Source organism: Protobothrops mucrosquamatus, unplaced genomic scaffold (genome assembly GCF_001527695.2).
Source record: "Protobothrops mucrosquamatus isolate PMUCROS unplaced genomic scaffold, P.Mucros_1.0 scaffold3069, whole genome shotgun sequence".
NCBI classification, from domain to species: Eukaryota; Metazoa; Chordata; class Lepidosauria; order Squamata; family Viperidae; genus Protobothrops; species Protobothrops mucrosquamatus.
In genome coordinates, this window is record NW_015389080.1 from 50,415 (window position 1) to 61,044 (window position 10,630).

The following is a 10,630-nucleotide window of genomic DNA, read 5'->3' on the forward strand; positions in this document are numbered from 1 at the left end:
TGCCTCCAGGTGCTTTGGAAAATAGCTTGACTCCCTCTTCTTTATGGCAACCCCTGAGATATTGGAACACTGCTATCATGTCCCCCCTCGTCCTTCTCTTCATTAAACTAGACATACCCAATTCCAGCAGCCTTTCCTTATATGCTTTAGCCTCCAGTCCCCTAATCATCTTTGTTGCTCTTCTCTGCACTCTTTCTAACAACCAGTCCATTGCAAAAGGCAACTTTGCATGGAACAACATCAATATCTGCCTACCCCAGGTCACGGGAAAAACTCGATAGCTGGACAAAAATGCCAAATCCAGTCTAAACTGTGCAATCAGCCATAATAATAATGCAGCACAGGAACTACAGCTTTGAAATAGCACTAGGAGAGTTGTTTTAAAACAAACAAACAAAATGGATTCTGAAAGGAAGAAGAGAATGCTGCTCTCTTGTTCAGAAAACTCTAGAAGCTGTTGACTAAACAGATGATAAGTGATAGATGATAGATAATGATGATGGATGATGATGATGATTGTCCAATATTGGAAACACGTGAGATCCTAGAAAACTCTGGAGAGACACTTTGGTGTCCCATCTGGAGTTTGGCCACAGCAGAGCAGGACCACAGATATTTCTGTCTAAGGAGCAAAAGCTCCAGAGAGCAAGGGCCTTCTTGAAAAATAAACCCTGCTTACAAAACGTCACCAGAGGTCCATTTGCAGCAGAGAAGAAATAACATCTGAGGCATTGCTGATGATTTCTTTATAAAGCTAAATGCATCAATATTAGAAATTCCTAGGAATAAAAAAAAGAACACTCTTGGCATTTAGGTCTCCACCAAATGGAGGAGGGAGGAGCCAGGAAGGAATGAGACCCAAGAAAGAATAACAGGCTGGGAGAGTAGAAGACGAAAGAGACTCAAGTGAGATCTAAGCATAGGAACAGAAGTTACAGTGTTGTGGATTATTTATGGTCAGGGGCAGCTGGTATATAGTCTAAATAGCTAGAATGTGATCTAGATGAGAGGTCCCCAACCAGGGACCGGTTCTGTGGAGAGAGGCTTTTCCGTGGACCAGAGGGTGTGGGGTTTTATGTGCTGCCTGCATCTCGCAGATGGGGCTTTGTATGGACCAGTTGCTGGCATGCCATGACCTGGTACTGGTCCATGGACCGGGGGTTGGGGACTCCTGTTCTAGATAAACCACAGGAAGCTATATAATCCATCAAACACTGGATAGATAGATGATAGATAGATGATAGATAGATAGATAGATAGATAGATAGATAGATAGATAGATAGATAGATAGATAGATAGATAGATAGATAGATAGATAACCTTTGTCATTTTTTTTACTGAGTGCACACTGGCACACATTAAAAATGAAATTTTGTTGCTTGCTCTCAAGTGTACACATACATAACACACATTTAAACATGCTATATACAACATACGTATAGACCTTCACCCTTACATATAAATAACATAAATATTAATCGCTGTCCAACTTGAATACATAGTGGAAAGAGGAAGCTTTAGAGTTCACAAGATTGATAGTGTATGGAACAAAATTGTGACTGAATCTGGATGTTTTGCTTAGGATACCATGAAGCCTCCTCCCAGAAGGTAACAAGGAAAACAGGTCATGAAGAAGCTGTGTAGTAGTCAACTTACAAGCATAACTGGGACCAGAATTTCCTTTGCTAAGCAAGGTGATTGTTATCTGAGTCACACTCTATTTTATGATCTTTTTGCCACAGTTCTTAAGACAATCACTGCAGTTCTTAAGTGAATCATGTGATTGTTAAGCAAATCTGGCTTCCCCTATTGACTTTGCTTGTTTGAAGCTGTCTGAGAAGGTCACAAATGGTGATCACATGACCTTGGGATGCTGCAAGTGTCATAAATACATCCTGGTTGCCAAGCATCCAAATTTTGATCATGTGAGCATGGGAATGCTGTCATAAGTGTGAGGAGCAGTTGTAAGTCACTTTTTTCAGTGCTGTTATAACTTTGAATTGTTGCTCAACAAATAGTTGTATACCGAGGACAACCTATAGCAGTGATGGCAAACCTTTTAGAGACCGAGTGCCCAAACTGCAACCCAAAACCCACTTATGCATCGTCGGGTGCCAGGTGGGTGTGGCCCATTGGCTGGGTGTGTCTGCGGTGGTAACGGCAGACTGGGACTAAAAAATTCAATCAATCAATTCCAACTTTGCAAGATCTTTTTTTTTCCTGAAGAAGTTGAAATTGACTGATTGATTGAACCTTTTTTTTTTTTACACGGCGGCGGAGGCCTAAAGCAAAAAGGTTTTATAAAACCCAGCTGAAGGCCTAGGACTGGGGTGACAGCATGCGTGCCCACAAAGAGGGCTCTGCGTGCCGCCTCTGGCACCCGTGCCATAGGTTCGCCACCACTGACCTATAGCTTGCTTGAGGCAGAAGCAAGGACAAGAATGATCAAACAAAAGGATCTATAGATCACTTTCATATCTGAATTCTAATAGGAAACCTTAAGAACTTTAAATAATAAAAATAACAATCCTACAAGGATTAGTAGAAACTTTGCAATTCTATATATAGAACAAGGGTTTCCAGCATGTGGGGACTGTGGATACATTTAGAAATCTGGGAAACTGGTACAGGAACCACCATGAAATGGTTGTCGTGGCCCTCTGCATGAAGATGACTTACAAAATGGTGCTTTTCGAACCTGGAAACAGACAACCAGTCTCCTTAAAAAAAATTGTCATCCTTTCCAAAACAGACTGACACCCGTTCCCCCTCACCAACACATTAGTGGCTGAAGCTACTGAACTTACCCTAATGGTGGGGTTTATTTTTATCTCGTTTTTGGACACCATATAAGTCTATTAAACTGAGAACATTTTTCTTTTATCCAGAAGGTCAATCTACTTATCAATTATACAATTTAGTTATGCTTGATTGCCCAATTAAGAGACTATTCATAAATCTTGCTTTTTATTCTTTTTGGAGAGCTACAGAATTATGGACGGTTATTTAGATTCTTGCATATAACATCACTTTTTTATTCTATGAGTGTATAGTAATACAAGTACTCCTTGACTTGCACCAACCATAACTGGGCCAGAATTTCCATTGCTAAGCAAGGTTATTGCTAAGTGACCTTTGATACCATGGTTTTTCAGCAAATCATATGACCTTTGCTACCATGGTTCTTCAGCAAATCACATGACCTTTGATACCATGGTTCTTCAGCAAATCATATGACCTTTGCTACCATGGTTCTTCAGCAAATCATATGAATTTGGTGTCTCTTTGAATCTGGTGTCTCTTTGGTTGTTGGAAGACAGCTGGGAAGATCACATGACCCTGGAATGCTCCAATTGTCACAAATACATACCAGTTGTCAAGCATCTGAATTTTGATCATGTCACTGTGAGGATGGTGTGATGGTTGTCGTCAAGTCACTTTTTTCAGCTCCCTTATGCCTTCAAACTCTTGCTAACTGAATGGTTGTGGTCAAATTGAGAACTATCTGTAGTTTATAGTTATTGATATGTATGACTGATTCTTACACCTAGTGGCCAAAGCGATAAACCTGTCCGACAGATTTATGGACAAGGGAAGCTCTGATTTATATTAGAGCCGTGCAAAGCTTCAAAAGGATGTTTTGCTTCAATGATGCTTCATATGAAACTCTTCATTGAAGGGCTTCAAGAGGCAATATGTTCTCCTACTTCTAAAGAGCAAAGTACATTGTTTTGGCCTGTATCCTTTGGACAGCCTCCAACAGCACTTCCAGTATTTGGAAGAAGCTTCTCTTCACTGTAGAAATATCTTGTGGATAATATTGGAGAGAGCCCTTGGGAGTGTCTTTGAAGTACCTTAAGAAGTCTGAACCTCATGGAGATGAAGAGCACTTTTGTAGTATGAAGTATTTGATAGCAGTGTTCCAATATCTCAGGGGCTGCCCCAAAGAAGAGGGAGTCAAGCTATTCTCCAAGGCGCCTGAAGGCAGGACGAGAAGCAACGGGTGGAAACTAATCAAGGAGAGAAGCAACCTAGAACTAAGGAGAAACTTCCTGACAGTTAGGATAATTAACCAATGGAACAACCTGCCTCCAGAAGCAGTGAATGCTCCAACACTGGAAGTTTTTAAGAAGAGACTGGACAGCCATTTGTCTGAAATGGTGTAGGGTTTCCTGCCTGAGCAGAGGGTTGGACTAGATGACCTCCAAGGTCCCTTCCAACTTTACTATTATTATTATTATTATTATTATTATTATTATTATTATTATTATTATTATTATTATTATTATTATTATTATTATTATTATTTTTGTGCTCAGAGCAGTAAACCTCATTTATCTGCTCAGAGCAGAAACCTCATTTATCTAAATCTATATGTACATAAACCTGGTCTGGAATCTAATCTGGTTGAGACGATATCAAAGTAATCAAAATGTTTTCAATGACCTCTGTAGGACAATTTGCTTCCTCAGTGCACTTTCCTGAATAGAGTTGCTAGAGTTCAAGTGAAAGTTATGAATGAATCCAATGTGGCATGTCACAAGTCAAGTAGAAAACATGAGAAGACTTGACACAGTATTTGTGGTCCCACGAAAGTGGCTTTAATTGATCCAGCTCATTGCTGCTCTTCCCACAGTGCTTGCTCACCTGTAAAAGCCCATGCCTGGCCAGACTTTCCCCTTCAAATGGAAGACTGGATGAAGTAAATCTTGGAGAGCACACGTTTCTTCCTGTGTCATGTAATAAAAAAAATAATAGGGGCCTAGCCGAGGTATTAGCAAAACAGTCTGTTGCAAGGCATTCTGGAATGCAAGCAGTCATACTACTGTCACACTTCTTCTGACAATCTGTAAACCAGCTTCCCAAAGTTAATTCACCATAAGTGGCTTCTCATGTCAGAAAAACTGTCTTCTTGTTGAGCTACATAAGAGCAGGACATTTCCAAGATGTTCCAATATGCTGTGCTGGCTTGAACACTAAAGGGAAAACTTTTCAAGGTCATATGACAATTGCCACAAGTTAGAGCTTCAGCAGTAGCTCAGGTCTCCGGCTTTGTCCTCTTTTGTTCGTCCTGTTTGAGGAAGGAAGCCCCAGGACCACGGAGCTGTTAATTTCTGCATTCTACTGTCTTGAATGCTGTCCTTCTGGGTTCTTTCAGACATGATTCATGGAGCCTTTTTCTTCTGGCTGTAAAATGTGATTGCAGCAACAGTGGGGTATGGACAAGAGCAGTAGAGTTTTTGAAAGGAGAACTTCATGCTGACTACTTAGAAGAATGTGCCTTAAAAAAAAAGACCCATAGGCTCAGCCAATTTGATTGCTTCCCTGTTTAGCTCAGCTGGGGCATACGAGCTGAATTGCCCCTTATTTAGCCACCACAGGGAAGATGCGGTGTGGTGCTAAATTACTTATTTCATTCCATCTCCCTGGTTTCCTTTCACCATAATGAAAGAAAGCAGAAATATGTAGAAAAAAAGCCACACACAATGGATCATCCCGATTTAGTCATGCTTTGGACAGGTATACTTAAAGCAATGTTCAGTAACACTGAGGCTGTTAATATGGAAATAACCAGGTAATTCAATTATGTGCATGCATGATCAAACCCCTCTAAGTCAATGGGGCTCATTTCTTATATGCAAACATATTTCTATCTTAACAGAATGGTGGTGAAAAGTAGCAATTATATCTGATCCAGGTAATAGTTATATGATCTGGGGAAGTTTTACAGCTAGCACAACATACGTGGCAAAAGTATTAAAGGTACAAATATGTTGTGGAGTCAAATACAAATATGTTGAATATAGAATAAAAATTTCCTTTGTTTTTCTCAATGTACACTAAACAAATTAGGGTTAGGCCAACTCATTTAAAACTGGTGACTTGATGAAGAGCATTGGTGCCTAAATTCTGTAGTTTAATTGCATATAGAAAAGGCAAATTGTTGAAACCATGAAAGAAATGCCTTTAAAAAGGTATATAAAGAAACAGTGATTTGTGAATGGCACAAAAGTAGAACTGTTTAGCTCTTCAGCCATTCTAGGTTTTGAAAACACCATGATGGTTTTGAGAAATAAAAAAAAAGAGCCAGAACATCCATCTGACCAGGATGTACATCTCCTAAATGGGTTGGAATTTAATCTTAAAGCTTTGATTAACCTTTTGATACCCTTTGATCACACAGGACTTCATCTTGCCAAAACATGATGAAAATGGCTCTTTAGCAGTTTAACTATATTGTAGACCATCTGCAGCCGCACAGATGTTGTGGATGTTGACTCCCATTGCCCTAATAAGCATGGCTTATAACAGGAAATTCTGAGAGTAGTAGGAAAGACATCTGGAAGGTTTTAGGCTGCCTATCTCCACTTTAACTATTAAATATATTTACTGAGGTTAGGGAAATAAGCAGGCAATATCCTAATCTCATAATCTGAGATCCTAGTTCTTGGATGAGGTCAAAGAAAACTTCCAAAATTGCTATTAAATTGTAGTTTTAAATGTGATATAAGAAAAAAATGATTTGCAATTGTTCAGAATTTGCAATGCATGCACAGGATCTAGCACAATGACTCAGGCTAAGTCTATCTAGGATTTGTTTGATCTTCTGAATCCTGAGAAAGTGGGCGCACAGGAGTGAATAGCTAGATTCAAGAGATGTTTAGCACCTGAAGGCAGAACAAGAAGCAATGGATGGACATTAATCAAGGGGAGGTGCAACCTAGAACTAAGGAGAAATTTCCTGACAGAACAATCAGTGGTGTGAGTTGCCTCCAGAAGTTGTAGGTGCTCCAACACTGGACCGGGCTAGTAATAGTTTCAAATACTTACAGGAGACTTTTTTCCCCTCTTAAAACCAGCAAGTGAGCTTGACTAATCTCTAGAAAACTTAGTACATTCTTGATTGGATAGCACTTGTAGAGACCCCTATAGGCTGTGGATTAGACTGAGAAGCCGAAACACATCCTGGAGAAAGGCCATGACAGCAGATTGCTTCCAGAATTATTAAGAGAACTTCATGGAAAGGTAGGAAACAAACTTGTCTTTATTTTAATCATGCAATATTTCTATTACATTTCCACTGAGTGAATATTTACAGAGTTATTTATCACATTTAAGAACTGCCCATCTCCCTCGCAGAGGGACTCTGAGAGGTGTAAAATGAAATATTGCTTCAATTTTAAGGAATGAATAATATTCAAATATCATGGGGTTTGGTGAGCTTTTGCAAAAATTCCAAAATGTCCCACAAGACCCACTTGCAGCCCCTGTGTGTGTGTGTGTGTGTGTGTGTGTGTGTGTGTGAGAGAGAGAGAGAGAGAGAGAGAGAAGAAAATGGAGTTTCAATAATATGGCAAGGCACAAAACACAAAGTAGAGCACAACATAAAGTAGCTTGGAGATTGGAGATTAAAGCTAATCATGTTGAGGTTGTGAAAAAGCAGCTGTGAGATTTTTAGCTGAGCTGATTATACATGCTGGGCAAATGCAAAGTACTTTTGTTTCCAACTCAGTGTTGTTCTGAAACCCTCTTCAGTGTTAGTTTGAGCAGGATTACTCTGTATATGTGAGTGGGTAACAGTGGACTCATTGGGATGTATCCGATAGGAGAATTGGGGAAAATCAGAACATAACATTATGTGTAACATTGTACTATGTAGTTCATGGTTTCTATACAATCGTGTGTGAACCGCAGTCATTCCAGCTTATTTAATAAACTGTAGTTAAAAAGCAACAAAAAAAATTTGCTTAATCCAGATGGTAGTCCATCTGTAATTTGGAAACCAGTTTTAATATCTAGAAACACACATTTGCACAGGAATTTGAGTGTTCTGAAATGTTATGAACAATCTTTGGGTAATAAGCTTATCTAAAAGGAAGTGATACTTTTTAAAGTAAGATCAAGATGTTGAATTTAACACACTAAATGAATATGCAGTCTTCACATGCATAAATGATTAGTAGTAATATTGGTTGTTTTGCTGACTGGAAAAATGGTAAACCCATCCTTAGGAACTGTTAGGAAAAGTTAGCTAATGTTGTCTAGAAGGCAGAGCCTTAAATTTGTTCTATCTATCTATCTATCTATCTATCTATCTATCTATCTATCTATCTATCATCTATCCATCCATCCATCCACCTACTTACCTACCTACCTACCTACCCCCATTCTCTTTTAGGTTAGTGTTTTTCTAACTTGATCATTTTAAGATGTGTGGACTTTCATCTCCCAGAATTCCTCAGCCAGCATTCCCCCAATGGCTGACAGCTGCATTTGTGTGCTGAAGTTGAAACTCAAGTACTTTGGCCACCTAATGAGAAGGAAGGACTCACTGGAGAAGGGCCTAATGCTGGGAAAGATGGAGGGCAATAGAAGAAGGGGACGACAGAGAACGAGGTGGCTGGATGGAGTCACTGAAGCAGTAGGAGTGAGCTTAAATGGACTCCAGAAGATGGTAGAGGACAGGAAGACCTGGAGGAACGTTGTCCATGGGGTCGCGATGGGTTGGACACGACTTCGCAACTAACAACATATGTTTAAATGGAATCCTGATATCTTTTAACTGAACCTAGCGCAAAAAAAAATCAAGTAAACTTAGAATTAAACAATTCCACAATTTTATTTTGAGTATCAATTCAAGAGAGATGGCAGGCCTCATTATTCATTTCAGCAAGCTGAATTTAAAATATGAAAAAGAGATTATTGGGCACTATTTTGTTGAACACTTTATGAGACATACTTATCCATCTGTTGCAATTCACCGGAAACCTTTACTCACTTCTATATCACTTTTTAATTCAATTATCTATTGATTCATGACTGGGAATGATCATATCAGTTTCTTCTGCCTGTTACATATAGATATTTATTTGTGTTCTGTCTCCTTCCTTTTCTATGTCAATTTTTGCGATGCTGGTTAAAAATATCTGCCCCAAATTGGGTTACACACAGATTTTTAATCTAAATATATGGATTTCCATTTATGAAACTATGTTTTGTGACAAGAAGTGGACTGTGAAATTTGGAATATAATTATAGCATAGTTTGTACATTAGTGAAGAAAATACAGGTGAGGTCGTAATGAAAAATGAGTTAATTCTTAAAGGAATCTTTGTATGTTCACATCTTGATTAAGTTTTCATATGTGGACTAGTTTTACTGAATGTACCAAAATAGTTAATGGTTAGGCAAGGAGAGCTGAGCTCATTGGTAGCCTCACACTGCAATGCATAAGGACATGAATTCAGTTTTGCAGCTACTACAATTGTTGGCTGAACAGGGACAAAAATAGCAACAACTAAAAACTACACACAACCAAGTACCTTGGCAATATAATATGTAGAACAGTCCAGTGCACATATTCTGGAGAGAAAGAAGTTCCTTGACGATGGGCTCCAGCATGAGCCCAAAAGCTTTGAAGTCTCAGTGACCAACTCAGATTGTATAAAAATAGTCACTAAATCAGGAGAGATTTCTTTAGAATGACACCTGCTGTGATGCACAACAGTGTCTTCTATAAACATATAGGCATTTGCATATTGTGTACTATGTTTCAAAGATATGGAAGCATGGCCAAGAGACTTTTGGAGAGATTTTAATCTCCTGTGCCAGAGTGAACAAGGAACACCTTCTAAATGGATCTTGTAGGAGAAGACCAGGCTGAGTTCAAGAGTGGAGTCAAATGCATCATCAGTTTAGAATCTCTATGCCCCTTTAAAAGACCTAAGTCCAGCCCCTTCCCCATCCACCTTGAAGTCCACTGACTCTTATCTGGCACTAATTTGCCTTGACATTAGGTTCTTGTGTATAGGTAGCATGAAAGAAACTTCTAGTACTTTTGAACTCTATCCTTGCGCCTGACAGATCTAGGAACTCTACAAAAATAGTAAGGCGTTGTAAAATCATTTTGATGATTTTTAAGCATGAGCCGTGCCGAACAAATTTAAAGTCTTTTTAAAATTTAAAATTAGAGGTTATTTGTGGGACTGCCTCTCCCTGGGAGTATCCAGCTGTCCTACTGGATTGAATAGAAGGGATGAGTCATTGGAAGTAGGCCTTTTCCATGGTTCTCTCCCTTATGGAACGACTTCCCCAACCCCTGGAGATCTGGCAGGGCCCCACCCTTTTAGCCTTTCAGAAAGATTTTCCACCCAGGCACTGGGGTAGAGTGGGGATGACTGGAGTTGGTTGTGTGGCATCCTAAGGAGATGATTGAGGCACTGAGTTTTATTTTGGTTTTATGATTTTATGTCTTATGCGGGTTTTTTTTTAAATAGTTCTGGTTTTATTTGCTCAGGCAGATCAATCTGGCACACTCCTGGTTCCATCAATTAAACGATGCCATCGGTTGGGATCCCATAACTGCACCTAAGGTTCTCCAAAAGACTTTAAAGGCTCTCACCCTACTGTATTTTGATCTAGCTCTTCCCCTAGGCCTTCGGTAGCTTGATTAAAGTACCCATTTCTTCTTCTTTTCTATTCCCCACAGGGTTAGTTGTCCTCGCCATCTTTGCTTTTTCCCAAGTTTTTGGGAGATAGTATATAAATTTAATATATTATTATATTATTTAATATATTATTATTATTATTGTTGTTATTATTATTATTATTATTATTATTATTATTATT